The 16461-nt window shown below is 43.5% G+C and overlaps 1 protein-coding gene across 3 annotated transcripts in view; it reads right to left on the reverse strand.

The window, feature by feature from the left end:
* SLC2A9 (solute carrier family 2 member 9) overlaps positions 1–16461 on the reverse strand; it is a 352960-nt gene that overhangs the window by 173730 nt on the left and 162769 nt on the right. The window lies entirely within an intron of this gene.

A 16461-nucleotide genomic window follows, 5' to 3' on the forward strand; every position in this document is an offset into this window, starting at 1 on the left:
TGCCGATTGTCAGCTGTGCGACTTTGGGCAAGTCACTTCACTTCTCTGTGCCTCAGTTACCTCATCTGTAAAATGGGGATTAAGACTGTGAGCCCCCCGTGGGACAACCTGATCACCTTGTAATCTCTCCAGCGCTTAGAACAGTGCTTTGCACATAGTAAGCGCTTAATAAATGCCATTATTATTATTATTAAAGACAAAATGTCAGGCACTGTACTGAGCACTGGAGTGAATGCAGTGGATTCAGATTAGACACAGTCCCTGCCTCACAGTCTAAAGAGGAGGGAGAATCGGTATTTAGTGCTCATTTTACAGATGAGGAAACTGAGGCACAGGACATTTAAGTGACTTGCCTATCATCAAACATATGGAAAGTGGTAGAGCCAGGATTAGACCCCAGGTCTCCTGACTCCCAGTGCTAGGTTCATTCTACTGGACTGCACTGCTTCTCATTTAATATCCATTTAGGAGTCAGTTTTGATCCCATTTCCATTTGATCTACTGGTTTGGATGGATCAATCCAAATCCTTCCTGGACCTGGTACTGTTTTCAGCTTCCACAAATTCCTTTGGTAACAAATAAATCCTTTATCCTTGCCATCTGACGTGTGAAGAAGAGTTCCTCTTTGGAACTTTCTCCTTCAAGTTTCAGTGGGTGCCTTCTATCCAGTTTGTTATGGAGTTCGGGGAAAAATTACCTCTTCACCCTGCTTACCCCCTTCATTCTTTTGTAGACTTAGGTCATGTTTCTTCCACCTGAATCTCCCTGGACTGAAGAATGCTAACCTTTTCTGTCTTTACTTATATGTCTTTACTTCTCCATCCCCTAAATCATTGTGGTTAGCCAATCAATCAATCATATTTGATTGAAGCGGTGTGGCTCAGTGGAAAGAGCACGGGTTTGGGAGTCAGAGGTCATGGGTTCTAATCCCGGCTCCACCACGTGTCTGCTGGGTGACCTTGGGCAAGTCACTTAACTTCTCTGAGCCTCAGTGACCTCATCTGTAAAATGGGGACGAAGACTGTGAGCCCCACGTGGGACAACCTGATCACCTTGTATCCCCCCCAGCACTTAGAACAGTGCTTTGCACATAGTAAGCGCTTACCAAATGCCATCATTATTATTATTTATTATTATATTTATTGAGCGTTTACTGGGTGCAGAGCACTGTATTCATTCATTCATTCAATCAATCGTATCTATTGAGCACTTGCTGTGTGCAGAGCACTGTACTAAGCACTTGGGAGAGGACTATATAATAGAAACATTCTCTGCCCACTGTACAAAACACTTGGGAGAGTACAGTATAACAGAAAAGAGTCAGTAGACAGGTTCCTTGAATACAATGAACTTATAGTCTAGAGGGGGAGACAGACATTAATGCAAAGAAATAAATTACGGGTATGTGCATAAATGCTGTGGGGCTGAGGGAGGAGTGAATGAAGGGAGCAAATTAAAGTGCAAGGGGGATGCAGAAAGGAGTGGGAGAAGAGAAAGTGAGGACTTAGCTTCCTCTCAGCTTTCTCTAGCTCCATTCTGACCTCCCCAAAATAATAATAATAATGTTGGTATTTGTTAAGCGCTTACTACGTGCCAAGCACTGTTTTCAGCGCTGGGGGGGATACAAGGTAATCAAGGTAACCATGGGGGGACTCACAGTCTTAATCCCCATTTTCCAGATGAGGGAACTGAGGCACAGTGAAGTTAAGTGACTTGCCCAAAGTTGCACAGCTGACAAGTGGTGGAGCCGGAATTAGAACCATGACCTCTGACTCCCAAGCCCGGGATCTTTCCACTGAGCCACGCTGCTTCTCAATATCAAAAGGTATTGACCCCAACAGACTGAAGCCTGCCAGGATTTCATAAACACTCAGTTCTGCCAGGACGTGTGTCTTCACTAATGATAATAATAATTGTGGCATTTGTTAAGCTCTCACTATGTGCCAGGCACTGTACTAAGTGCCGGGGTAGATGCAAGCAAATCGGGTTGGACATCGTCCCTGTCCCACGTGGGGCTCACAGTCCCAATCCCCATTTTACAGATGAAGTAACTGAGGCCCAGAGAAGTGAAGCGGCTTCCCAAGGTCACACAGCAGGCAAGTGGTAGAGCCGGGATTAGAACCTGTGACCTCCTGTCTCCGAGGCCTGTGCTCTTTCCATTATACCACTTAGCCTGGCTTGAATGCAATGGTGGAATTGGTGCTTTGAGCACTTGGCTCTCTCTGCGTACAATCAATCAATCAATCAATCGTATTTATTGAGCGCTTACTGTGTGCAGAGCACTGTACTAAGCGCTTGGGAAGTACAAGTACAACCCAGCACACTGTCCAAAGAAACAGTTGTGTGTGTGCTGGCACGTATGAGACTCGTGATAATAGCGGGAGGTTGATCCTTAACGATGACATTTATTAAGCGCTTACTATGTGCAAAGCACTGCTCTAAGTGCTGGGGAGGTTACCAGGTGATCTTTTAGACTGTGAGGCCACTGTTGGGTAGGGACTGTCTCTATATGTTGCCAATTTGTACTTCCCAAGCGCTTAGTACAGTGCTCTGCACATAGTAAACGCTCAATAAATACAATTGATGATGATCAGGTTGTCCCACATGGGGCTCGCAGTCTTCATCCCCATTTTACAGATGAGGGAACTGAGGCCCAGAGAAGTGAAGTGACTTTCCCAAAGTCACATGGCTGACAATTGGCGGAGCCGAGATTTGAACCCATGACCTCTGACTCCAAAGCCCGGGCTCTTTCCACTGAGCCACGCTGCTTCTCTATGTTCTCTATGAAGATCCTTCGTATGGGTTTTTGCACGCTGCTTCTCAATATCAAAAGGTATTGACCCCAACAGACTGAAGACTACCAGGATTTCATAAACACTCAGTTCTGCCAGGACGTGTGTCTTCACTAATGATAATAATAATTGTGGTATTTGTTAAGCTCTCATCTAAGCCGGGATTTGAACCCATGACCTCTGACTCCAAAGCCCGGGCTCTTTCCACTGAGCCACGCTGCTTCTCTATGTTCTCTATGAAGATCCTTCGTATGGGTTTTTGCACATGATAGAAGGATGGTGTGTACAGGCGAATTGGGCCTTCTCAGTAGGTTTTCAATCCCCTTCTGGATCATATCTTCTTAGCTGTTACTGCACAGTGGACCAGTGAACTAAAGGAATGATGAACCACAACGTGGATCAGTGGAAAGAGCCCGGTCTTGGGAGTCAGAAGTCATGGGTTCGAATCCCAGCTCTGCCAATTGTCAGCTGTGTGACTTTAGGCAAGTCACTTAACTTCTCTGTGCCTCAGTTCCCTCATCTGTAAAATGGGGATTAAGACTGTGAGCCCCCTGTGGGACAACCTGATCTCCTTGTAACCTCCACAGTGCTTAGAACAGTGCTTTGCACGTAGTAAGCACTTAATAAATGCCATTATTATTATTATTATTATTATGAGTTCAAATTCCGGCTCTGCTGATTGTCAGCTGCGTGACTTTGGGCAAGTCACTTAACTTCTCTGTGCCTCAGTTCCCTCATCTGTAAAATGGGGATTAAGACTGTGAGCCCCCTGTGGGACAACCTGATCTCCTTGTAACCTCCACAGTGCTTAGAACAGTGCTTTGCACATAGTAAGCACTTAATAAATGCCATTATTATTATTATTATTATTATGAGTTCAAATTCCGGCTCTGCTGATTGTCAGCTGCGTGACTTTGGGCAAGTCACTTAACTTCTCTGTGCCTCAGTTCCCTCATCTGTAAAATGGGGATTAAGACTGTGAGCCCCCTGTGGGACAACCTGATCTCCTTGTAACCTCCACAGTGCTTAGAACAGTGCTTTGCACATAGTAAGCACTTAATAAATGCCATTATTATTATTATTATTATAATTAGTTTAAATTCCGGCTCTGCTGATTGTCAGCTGTGTGACTTTGGGCAAGTCACTTAACTTCTCTGTGCCTCAGTTACCTCATCTGTAAAATGGGGATGAAGACTGTGAGCCCCCTGTGGGACAACCTGATCACCTTGTAACCTCCCCAGTGCTTAGAACAGTATTTTGCTCATAGTAAGCACTTAATAAATGCCATTATTATTATTATTATTATTATTAATTCCTAGATTGTGACTGATGCCTCCATCCCTGTTTCTTTTTTTTCATGGCATTTATTAAGTGCTTACTATGTACCAGACACTGTATTAAGGAACTGTGGTAGATAGAGCTAATCAGGTTGGACACAATCCATGTTCCACATGGCGCTCACAGTCTTAATCCCCATTTTACTGGTAGAGTAACTGAGGCACGAAGAATTCAGATGACTTGCCCAAGGTCACACAGCTGATGAGGGGCAGAGCTGGTATAAAAATCCAGGTCTTATTGACCCACCCACCCCCCGGCCTGTGCTCTATCCACTAGGCCACGCTGTTTTTCCAATCATCATCATCATCATCAATCGTATTTATTGAGCGCTTACATGCAGAGCACTGTACTAAGTGCTTGGGAAGTACAAGTTGGCAGCAATCACTGTGCTAAACTCTGGAATAGATACAGAATAAGCTTCTGAGAAGCAGCGTGGCTCAGTGGGAAGAGCCCGGGCTTTGGAGTCAGAGGTCATGGGTTCAAATCCCGGCTCCGTCAATTGGCAGCTGCGTGACTTTGGACAAGTCACTTAACTTCTCTGTGCCTCAGTTACCTCATCTGTAAAATGGGGATTAAGACTGTGAGCCCCCCTTGGGACAACCTGATCACCTTGTAACCTCCCCAGTGCTTAGAACAGTGCTTTACACATAGTAAGCACTTAATAAATGCTATCATCATTTATTATTATTAATAATCATCTTGGATACAGGATAATGATCTCAGATTCAGAATCCTCCCCAGTGCTTAGAATAGTGCTTTACACATAGTAAGTGCTTAACAAATGCCATCATCATTTACTATTATTAATAATCATCTTGGATACAGGATAATGATCTCAGATGCAGAATCCCACAGAGTCCTTCTTACTTTCCCTCTCAGGTAGGGTTTATCTAACTGTGCAAGGATTCTAAACTTAATTATTGATTCTCCAGGAGTCATTCCCAGGGTAAACTCATACATCCTTCTTGCATATAATATAATAATAATAATGATAGCATTTATTAAGCACTTACTATGTGCAAAGCATTGTTCTAAGCGCTGGGGAGGTTACAAGGTGATCAGGTTGTCTCTTGGGGATTTACATTGACAATCAGTCGTTCCCTAATCCTACGCTTTGGCTGGAAGTTTTCAGCTTTGGCCCTCAGAAAATTGGGGTTCAGAAGTCTCAGGTAAGTGACCATTGGTGCAAGTGATATGTTTATTTATATCTAGTTCTAGTTCATTGGTGGGTCAAAAACATTTCAGGAAGTACCCATAATTTGATCCAGTTCGTTTGCTCTTCCTGCTAAAAAAAAAAATCATCTCTCAAACATCTTTCTCATTAAAAAGCAAACTAAGGAATGCACTGAAGTTTTGGGCTATCTCCTTTTTAAGCCTGTGTGCAGTTTTTGCCCCATGATTATCTAGTGGCCTCATTGATTCCCTAGCTTCCTGCTTTTGATGTATTTGAAGGATACTTCTGAAGAATCCAATTTTGAAGGTTGAGTTCTTTAATTTGACTGAAGCCGAAATGAAAGAATTTCTTACAACAGCCCCAGCCAGACCCTCCGGGGAATGAAATAGCAAAGAATAGTTCACATTTTTTTATGGTCTTTGTTAAGCACTTACTATGTGTCGAGCACCACTCTGAGCTCTTAGATACAAGATAACCAAGTCTGACACAGTCCCTGTCTCACATGGGGTACACAGTCTTAGTCAGACAGTCATATTTATTGAGCACTTACTGGGCGCAGAGCACTGTAATAATAATAATAATGATGATGGCATTTATTAAGCGCTTACTATGTGCAAAGCACTGTTCTAAGCGCTGGGGAGGTTACAAGGTGATCAGGTTAGGTCAGTCTTAATCCCCATTTTACAGAGGAGGTAACTGAGGCACAGAGAAGTGAAGTGACTTGCCCAAAGTCACACAGCTGACAAGTGGCGGAGCCAGGATTAGAACCCATGACCTCTGACTCCAAAGCCAGGGGTCTTCCACTGAGCCACACTGCTTCACTGTAATAAGTGATTGGAAGAGTACACTATAACAACAGACAGATTCCCCTACCTACAGCGAGTTTACAGTCTAGAGGGGGTGACAGATGTTAATATAAGCAGTGTGGCTTAGTGGAAAGAGCACGGGCTTCGGAGTCAGATATTGTGTGTTCTAATCTCGGCTCTGCCACTTGTCAGCTGTGCGACTTTGGGCAAGTCACTTCTCTGTGCCTCAGTGATCTCACCTGTAAAATGGGGATTAAGACTGTGAACCCCACGAGGAGCAACCTCATTACCTTGTATCTACCTCAGAGCTTAGAACAGCTCTTGGCACGTTGTAAGTGCTTAACAAATACTATCATTATTATTATTAAATCTGTAAATTAACTTAGTAGGAGGGTGAACAGCTACTGAATCCCCATTTTGCAGATGAGGGAATTGAAGCACAGAGAAATTAAGCCCACTGTTGAGTAGGGACTGTCTCTATATGTTGCCAACTTGTACTTCCCAAGCGCTTAGTACAGTGCTCTGCACACAGTAAGCGCTCAATAAATATGATTGATTGATTGATTGATTAAGTAACTTACCAAGGTCAAACAGCAGGCAAGCGGCAGAGTGGGATTAGAACCCAGGTCCTCTTACTTCCAGGCCCTTGCTCTTTCCACTAGGCCATGTTCACAAATAGGAAAGGTTTTAACCTTTGTTGTATTTTAACCCTTCAAGTACTCTCCCCAAACTCACATAATAATAATAATAATGATGATGGCTTTTGTTAAGTGCTTACTATGTGCCAATCAATCAATCAATTGTATTTATTGAGCACTTACTGTGTGCAGAGCACTGTACTAAGCGCTTGGGAAGTCCAAGTTGGCAACATATAGAGACAGTCACTACCCAACAGTGGGCTCACAGTCTAGAAGGGGGAGACAGAGAACAAAACCAAACATATTAACAAAATAAAACAAATAGAATAGATATGTACAAGTAAAATAAATAAATAAATAGAGTAATACATATGTACAAACATATATACAAGCACTGTTCTAAGCACTGGAGGAGATACAAGGTAATCAGGTTGTCCCACGTGGGGCTCACAGTCTTAATCCCCATTTTACAGATGAGGTAACTGAGGCCCAGGGAAGTGAAGTGACTTGCTCAAGGTCACACAGCACATAAGTAGCGGAGCTGGGATTAGAACCCATGAACTCTGACTCCCAAGCCCGGGCTCTTTCCACTGAACCACGCTGCTTCTAATAATACCTATAATACCTATAGGTATCACATAATACCTATCCCAACATTCACCAGCTTTTAATCTGGTTTTTCTGGAATCTGTCGGCCGGGATGGCTTTTGTTGACCGGGATAGATTGACTGCCCCCAGCTATCTGAGGGCCTGGAGCTGCGTTCTGGTGCAAGGAAAAACCCTGACAGTGTCAACTTCCTTCCCCCTCAATGTGAAGGGTTTTATCGACTGCATGAGAAAGACCCTCTGATCCTCATAATGTCAATTTCCAGCAGCGTGGCAAAGTGGATATAGCACAGGCCTAGGAGTCGGAAGGTCCTGGGTTCTAATCCCAGCTCTGCCATTTGACTGCTGTGTGGCCTCAGGCAAGTCACTTCACTCCTCTGGGCCTCAGTTACCTCATCTGTAAAATGGGATTAAGACTGTGAGCTCCATGAGGGACAGGGACTGTGTCCAACCTGATTGGCTTGTACCAACCCCAGCGCTTAGTACAGTGTCCAGGACATAGTAAATGTTTAACAAATACCACAATTTCCCTTTCATCCCTTTATAATGTGGTGAATTGGGCCCAAACTAGAGAGATGAACACTTTTATACCTACCAAGGTCCCACAGCCACTTAAGTACAAGCGCTTAGTGCAGTGCTTTGCACACAGTAAGCGCTCAGTAAATACGATTGAATGAATGAATATCCTTATCAATCAATCAATCAATCAATCGTGTTTACTGAGTGCTTACTGTGTGTGGAACACTGCATTAAGCACCTGGGAGAATATATTATAGCAGAGTTGGTTGACACATTCCCTGCCCACAACGAGCTTACAGTCTAGAGGGGGGAAAGACTTATACTCCTCTATATCCTTATACTCTACTATTTCATTTTGACATCTCTCTTCCTTGCAGACTGTAAGCCCCTTGTGGTTAGGGATCCCACTGATTGACTGATAGACCGTCTGAAGAGTTGAAGGACAAACTCCTAATCCCTACTATTGCTGTTTCAGATGAATGAAACGCAGTTGGTCATTTTTCTGTTCACCATGAGTATCTTTCCCTTCAGAGTTATTTTTAACCCAGTATGTTTTTCCAAGGGAAAGACCACACCTGAATCAGCATTCCTGTATTCTCTTCTCCCAGCATTTAGTTCAGAGCTCTCCTGACTGTGTTAACCAAAGCTACTACAGATTGACTGATTTTAATGAGAACCTCTAGCGTGAAGGAAGATTTTTGTACTTTTTCACACCGGACGTCTTCAACACTTGGGTACAACTCTTTTCTCCCACTACTGTAATCTTTGACTTTCAGTTTTCCTGCACACCTTCTTTGCTTCTTCATATGGGGCAAGAGAAAGTCCTCTATTCTGCACAAAGGTTTGTTTACTTGCTTTTCTGGAATGTACAGTTCCCTTTGTATCTGAAAACTTAAGAAGCAGCATAGCCTATTGGAAAGAGCAAGGTCCTGGGAAGTCAGAGGATCCGGGTTCTAATCCCAGCTGTGTGACCTTGGGAAAGTCACTTAACATTTCTGGACCTCAGTCCCCTTATCTTCAAAATGTTGATTTATTACCTGTTCTCCCTCCTATTTAGACTGCAAGCCCCATGTGGGATTTGATAATCTAGTACTACCCTTCACAGCTTAATCAATCAACCTTATTTATTGAGCACTTACTGTGTGCAGAGCACTGTACTGAGCACTTGGGAGAGTAGAATGTAACAGAGTTAGTAGACCTGCTCCCTGCCCACAAGGAGCTTACAATCCAGAGAGGAGACAGACACAATATTGATAAACAAACTATGGATATGTACTTCAGTGCTGTGGGACTGCAGGAGGGGTGAATAAAGGGAGCAAATCCGAGTTCAAGGGAGAGGGAGAAGGTAGTGGAAGAAAAGTAAAGGAAGGCTTAATCAGGGAAGGCCTCAGAGGAGATGTGCCTTCAATAAGGCTTTGAAGGGGGGAATCAATCAATCAATCAATCAATCAGTCATATTTATTGAGCACTTACTGTTTGCAGAGCACTGTACTAAGCGCTTGGGAAGTACAAGTTGGCAACATATAGAGACAGTCCCTACCCAACAGTGGGCTCACAGTCTACAAGGGGGAGACAGAGAACAAAACCAAACATACTAACAAAATAAAATAAATAGAATAGATATGTACAAGTAAAATAAATAAATAGAGTAATAAATATGTACAAACATATATACATATATACAGGTGCTGTGGGGAAGGGAAGGAGGTAAGACTAATTGGGAAGACTAATTGTCTGGTGGATAATCAGAAGGGAGGGCATACCAGGACAGAAGCAGGACATGGGTGAGAGGTTGGTGGCAAGATAGTCCAGACTGAGGTACATAGGGTTTAGACACATAGAAAGTGCTTAACAGATATCAATCAATGAATCAATCATACTTATCAAGAACTTATCGAGTACAATACAACAAAATTAGCAGAAATGTTCCCTGCCCATAATAAGCTTACAATCTAGAGATGAGTTTGCAGCCTGTCATAATTATCATTATTATCTTATATACACTTATATGATCTTATATAGCTGCACTTTGAACAGTGCTTTGCACATAGTAAGAGCTTAACAAATACCATCAGTAGTATTATATACTCCAGTGCTCAGTACAGTGCCATGGCACATAGTAAGTGCTTAACAAATACATTTAAAAACCCCCCAAAATAACCATCTGATTTTGCAGCAATCTTTTTGGCGGGCCATCTACTGACTGGCAGTGTGTCGTAGATTTCTATGTTTACTGAATTGGTCTGTTTAAGTATTTGCAGCAGAAGTCAGAAAAAGGTAAACCACCTTACTCAGACCTTTCTGAAATTTCCCCAGGGTTATTTTAGAAACACGGTAAGCAGATTTGGGGGATTTTATCAATTCCCCTGAGAAAATCAGTTTAGTTCCCTAGATCTGTATAAGCTTTCTAGGGTCTGCGGTTTATCCAGGCTCTAAAGGATTTCTTTATTACCCTTGTGAAGAAATGCAATTGGGTGGGAAATTCTGCCAGGTGAATCTGACCTTCGGAAAACAACATGTTCTGTTGTTGTTTTTTTTCTTTTTAATGGTACTTGTTATGTGCTTACTATGTTCCAGACACTGAACTAAGTGCTGGGGTACATAAAAGTTAGTTAGGTTGGACACAGTCCCTGTCCCACACAGGGCTCCCAGTCTTAATCCCCATTTTACAGATGAGGTAACTGAGGCCCAGAAAATAACAATAATAATAATAATAATAGCATTTATTAAGTGCTTACTATGTGCAAAGCACCATTCTAAGCACTGAGGAGGTTACAAGTTGATCAGCTTGTCCCTCAGGGGGCTCACAGTCTTAATCCCCATTTTACAGATGAGGTAACTGAGGCCCAGAGAAGTTAAGTGACTTGCCCAAAGTCACACAGCTGACAATTGGTGGAGCAGAGGTTTGAACCCATGACCTCTGACTCCAAAGCCCATGCTCTTTCCACTTAGCCACGCTCCTCAGTGGAATGACTTGCCCAAGGTCACATAGCAGACAAGTAATAATAATCATAACTATTATTATGGTACTTGTTATGCATTTACTATGTGCCAAGCACTGTTCTAAACACTGGGGTAAATACAAGTCACAGTCTCAAACCCCATTTTCCATTTGAGGTAACGGAGGCACAGGGAAGTGAAGGGACTTTCTCAAGGTCACACAACAAACAAGTGGTGGAGCCGGGATTAGAACCCAGATCCTTCCAACTGCCAGGCCTGAGCTCTATCCACTGGGCCATGCTACTTCCCATATTGTGTTGCAGTGGGTGGCAGGGAACTTTTCTAACTCAGAAGTGGCCCACGGCCATCAGAAGAGCAGATTAGCAGTTAGTCCCCTGTCCTCTGAGGACCTCGGTTTCTCCACCTCTAGTTTCTCCTTAGCTAACACTGAACAAGACAACATAGGAAGCATCCTTCTTGTGTCTCAAACTCAAGACAGTCTCTGAGAACCACGTACTATGAAGGGATATTAAGACCTTTTCCCCTCTGTTTAACACAATAATTAAAAAGGCATATTAATTACTTAAAAGAACATAAACCCTAGGGATTCAGCATGGCCTAGTGAAAAGAGCATGGGTTTAGGAGTGAAGACCTGGGTTTTATGTTGTATAACCTTGAGCAAGTTACTTAACTTTTCTGTGCCTCATTTACCTCATCTATGAAATGGGGATTAAGACTGTGAGCCCTCTGTGGGAGAGGGACTGTGTCCAACCTGATTACCTTGCTTCCACTCCAGCATGTAGCACGGTGCCTGACACATAGTAAGTGCTTAACAAATACAACAATTGTTATTATTATTATTACAAGATAATCAGATCAGACCTAGACCCCACTCTATAATTTAATGTCTGGCTCCCCCTATATATTGTAAGTAAGCTCTTTGTGGGCAGATTTCCTGACTACCAACTCTACTGTATTCTCCCATTTGCTGTCCTATCCCGACTGGATTACTGTATCAGCCTCCTCTCTGATTTCCCATCCTCCTGTCTCTCCGCACTTCAGTCTATACTTCACTCTGCTGCCCGGATTATCTTTGTACAGAAATGCTCTGGGCATGTTACTCCCCTCCTCAAAAATCTCCAGTGGTTGCCTGTCAACCTATGAATCAAGCAAAAACTCCTCACTCTCGGCTTCAAGGCTGTCCATCCCCTCACCTCCACCTACCTCACCTCCCTTCTGTCCTTCTCCAGCCCAGCCCGCACCCTCCGCTCCTCTGCTACCGCTAACCTCCTCACTGTGCCTCATTCTCACCTGTCCCGCCCTCAACCCCCAGCCCACGTCCTTCCCCTGGCCTGGAATGCCCTCCCTCCACACATCCTCCAAGCAAGCTCACTTCCTCCCTTCAAAGCCCAGTTGAGAGCTCACCATCTCCAGGAGGCCTTCCCATACTGAGCCCCCATTTTCCTCTCCTCCTCCCCATTGCCCCTGGCCCTACATCCTTCCCCTCCCCACAGCACTTGTATATATTTGTACAGATTCATTACTCTATTTTACTTATACATATTTACTATTCTATTGATTTTGTTAATGATGTGCACATAGCTTTAGTTCTATTTGTTCTGGCGATTTTGACACCTGTCTACATGTTTTTGTTTTGTTGTCTGTCTCCCCCTTCTAGACTGTGAGCCTGTTGTTGGGTAGGGACCGTCTCTATATGTTGCTGACTTGTATTTCCCAAGTGCTTAGTACAGTGCTAAATAAATACATTGAATGAATGAATGCTAAGTACATGTTCTGCAAATAGTAAGTGCTCAATATGTAGATTGTACGTAAATTCTTTGTGGGTGTGGTTCATGACTATCAACTCTATTGTAGTCTCCCAAATGCTTAGTGCAGTGCTCTGCACACAGTAAGTGCTCAATAAATACCATTGATCGATTGAAGCTCACAGTCGAAGAGGGAGGACGAACAGGTATCTTCTCCCCATTTGAGGAAACTGAGACTCCAACAGGTAAAATGATAACCAAAGTCACTCAGCAGGCCTCAAGCAGATCTGCGACTAGAACCTAGGTCTCCTGGCTCTCATCTCCATGCTCTTTCTACTAGGCTTCACTGACTCATATAGAAGCATCTCAGAGTGGCTAATGGAAAGAACAGGGGCCTGGGAATCAGAGAACCTGGATTCTAATTCCACCTCTGCCACTTACCTGCTCTGTGACCTTGGGCAAGTAACAACTTCCCTGAGCCTCAGTTACCTGTTCTCCCTCTTACTTAGACGGTGAACCCCATGTGGGATAGGGACTATGTCTGACCTCCTATGTCCCCTCCTCCCCCTCCCCATCCCCCCCGACTTACCTCCTTCCCCTCCCATAGCACCTGTGTATATGTATATATGTTTTTACGTATTTATTACTCTATTTACTTATTTTATTTGTACATATTTATTCTATTTTTTTTATTTTGTTAATGTATCTTGTTTTGTTGTCTGTCTTCCCCTTCTAGACTGTGAGCCCGCTGTTGGGTAGGGACCATCTCTATATGTTGCCAAACTGTACTTCCCAAGTGCTTAGTACAATGCTCTGCACACAGTAAGTGCTCAATAAATACGATTGAATGAATGAATGAATGACCTCATTAATGTATACCTACCCCAGGACCTAGGACAGTGTTTGGCACACAATAAATGTATAACAACAACAATAATAATATTGATGATAATAATAATATAATAGTATTTGTTAAATTCCCACTATGTGCAAAACACTTGTAACGTGCCCACGTCTCCCGCATCCTAAAAAAACCTCTCTTGACCCCACTTCCCCTTTCAGTTATCGCCCATCTCCCTCCTACCCTTCCTTTCCAAACTCCTAGAACGAGCCATCTACACTCGCTGCCTCAAATTTGTCAACTCCAACTCTCTCCTAGACCCCCTGCAATCTGGCTTCCGTCCCCTACACTCCACCGAAACTACCCTCTCAAAGGTCACCAATGACCTCCTTCTCTCCAAATCCAATGGCTCCTACTCTATCCTAATCCTTCTCGACCTCTCAGCTGCCTTTGACACCATGGACCATCCCCTTCTCAACACATTATCCAACCTTGGCTTCACAGACTCCGTCCTCTCCTGATTCTCCTCATCTCTCTAGCCGTACATTCTCAGTCTCCTTCGCGGACTCCTCCTCCGCTCTCATCTCCTTACTGCAGGGGTTCCTCAAGGATCAATCAATCAATCAATCAATCAATCGTATTTATTGAGTGCTTACTGTGTGTAAAGCACTGTACTAAGCGCTTGGGAAGTACAAGTCGGCAACACATAGAGACAGTCCCTACCCAACAGCGGGGTCACTTCTTGGTCCCCTTCTGTTATCCATCTATACTCACTCCCCTGGTGAACTCATTTGCTCCCACGGCTTCAACTATCATCTCTACACTGCTGACACATAAATCTACATCTCCTCCCCTGTTCTCTCTCCCTCCTTCCAGGCTTGTATCTCCTCCTGCCTTCAGGATATCTCCATCTGGATGTCAACCCACCACCTAAAACTCAACATGTCCAATACTGAGCTCCTTATCTTCCCCCCCAAACCCTGTCCTCGCCTTGACTTTTCTGTCACGGTGGATGGCACTACCATCCTTCCCATCTCACAAGCCTGCAAACTTGGTATCATCTTTGACTTGGCTCTCTCATTCACCCCACACATCCAATCTGTCACCAACCTGCCGGTCTCACCTCCACAGCATCGCCAAGATCCGCCCTTTCCTCTCCATCCAAACTGCTGCCTTGTTGGTTCAATCTATCATCCTATCCTGACTAGATTACGGAATCAGCCTCCTTTCTGATCTACCATCCTCCTGTCTCTCCCCGCTTCAGTAGTTACTTCACTCTGCTGCCTGGATTATCTATGTACAGAAATGCTCTGGACATGTCACTCCTCAAAAATCTCCAGAGGTTGCCTGTCAACCTTCACATGAAGCAAAAGCTCCTCACTCTCGGCTTCAAGGCTGTGCATCCCCTCGCCCCCTCCTACCTCACCTCCCTTCTCCCCTTCTCCAGCCCAGCCTGCACCCTCTGCTCCTCTGCTGCTAAACTCTTCAATGTGCCTTGTTCTCACCTGTCCTATCGTCGACCCCTGGCCCACATCCTACCTCTGGCCTGGAATGCCCTCCCTCCTCACATCTGCCAAGTTAGCTCTCTCCCTCCCTTCAAAGCCCTACTGAGAGCTCACCTCCTCCAGGAGGCCTTCCCAGACTGAGCACCCCCTTTTCTCTGCTCCTCCTCCCCTCCCCATCACCCCCACTCACTCCCTCTGCCCTCCCCCCCCCCCCCACAGCACTTGTGGATACTTGTACATATTTATTACTCTATTTTATTAATGATGTGTATATACCTATAATTCTATTTATCTATTTTGATGGTACTGACACCTGTCTACTTGTTTTGTTTTGTTGTCTGCCTCCCCCTTCTAGACTGTGAGCCCATTGTTGGGTAGGGACCGTCTCTGTCTGTTGCCAGATTGTACTTTCCAAGTGCTTAGTACAGTGCTCTGCACATAGTAAGTGCTTAATAAATATGAATGAATGAATGGATGAAAATCTACCCCAGGATTAGTACAATGTTGGGCCATAGTAAATTAATAATGATGATGATGATGATGATGATGATCAATCTTTATGATTGAGTGTTTTCTGTGTGTAGAGCACTATACTAAGCACTTGGGGGTGTACAATATAGCAATAAACATACACATTCCCTGCCTATAATGAAAAAAAGTGATAAGAATAATGATAATATAATATTCGTTAAGTCCTTACTATGTGCCAAGCACTTGTACCAACCCCAGGATTTAGTAGCATTTGGTCCATAATATATGAATAATAATCATAATAATAACTGTTAAGTTATTACTATGTGCCCAGTACTTGTATCTATCCCAGGACTTAGCACAGTGCCTGGCCTATAATTATAAATAATTTATTTATTTATTATTATGAATAATGATAATAGTAATAATGGTTAAGGTCCTACTTTGTGGCAAGCACTGTGCTAAGTACTGGGGTAGACAATAGATAACAGATCAGGCCCAATCCCTGACCCACATAAGGCTCAGAAACTATCACAAGTATTATTTTGATTTCATAGGACTTAAGGCACGTAAGAGATTAGTTTACAGCTACCTGTAACTATCTCTATATCAAATTGGACATAAAAAAATATCTAGCGGCATTGTGTAAGACTAACTGGTTCTCTGACTCCGTGAAAGGTGCTTAGTGGGAGGAGAACATTCATTCATATTTATTGAGTGCTAACTGTCTGCAGAGCACTGTACTAAGCGCTTGGGAGAGTTCAAAATAACAATAAATAGAAACATTCCCTGCCCACAGCGAGCTTGCAGTCTAGAGGGGAGACAAGCATTAATACAAATAAATTATAGGTACAATTTATTATAAACAAAGTGATAATAATGGGTGAGTCACATCTGATTCTACGAAGGGAAGGCACGGGAGGACAACAGTTAAGTATTTAGAATTTTACTGGGGAAAAAAAAAAACCTTTGAAGTTTTTCCTTTTTTTAATCATTAAAGTTGATGATACGTAGAAGGCTTTCCCAGAAAACAGAACTCCTCTGAGCCTTCTCGGCTCTAAAGGA

This window comes from Tachyglossus aculeatus, chromosome 4 (assembly GCF_015852505.1).
Source record: "Tachyglossus aculeatus isolate mTacAcu1 chromosome 4, mTacAcu1.pri, whole genome shotgun sequence".
NCBI lineage: Eukaryota > Metazoa > Chordata > Mammalia > Monotremata > Tachyglossidae > Tachyglossus > Tachyglossus aculeatus.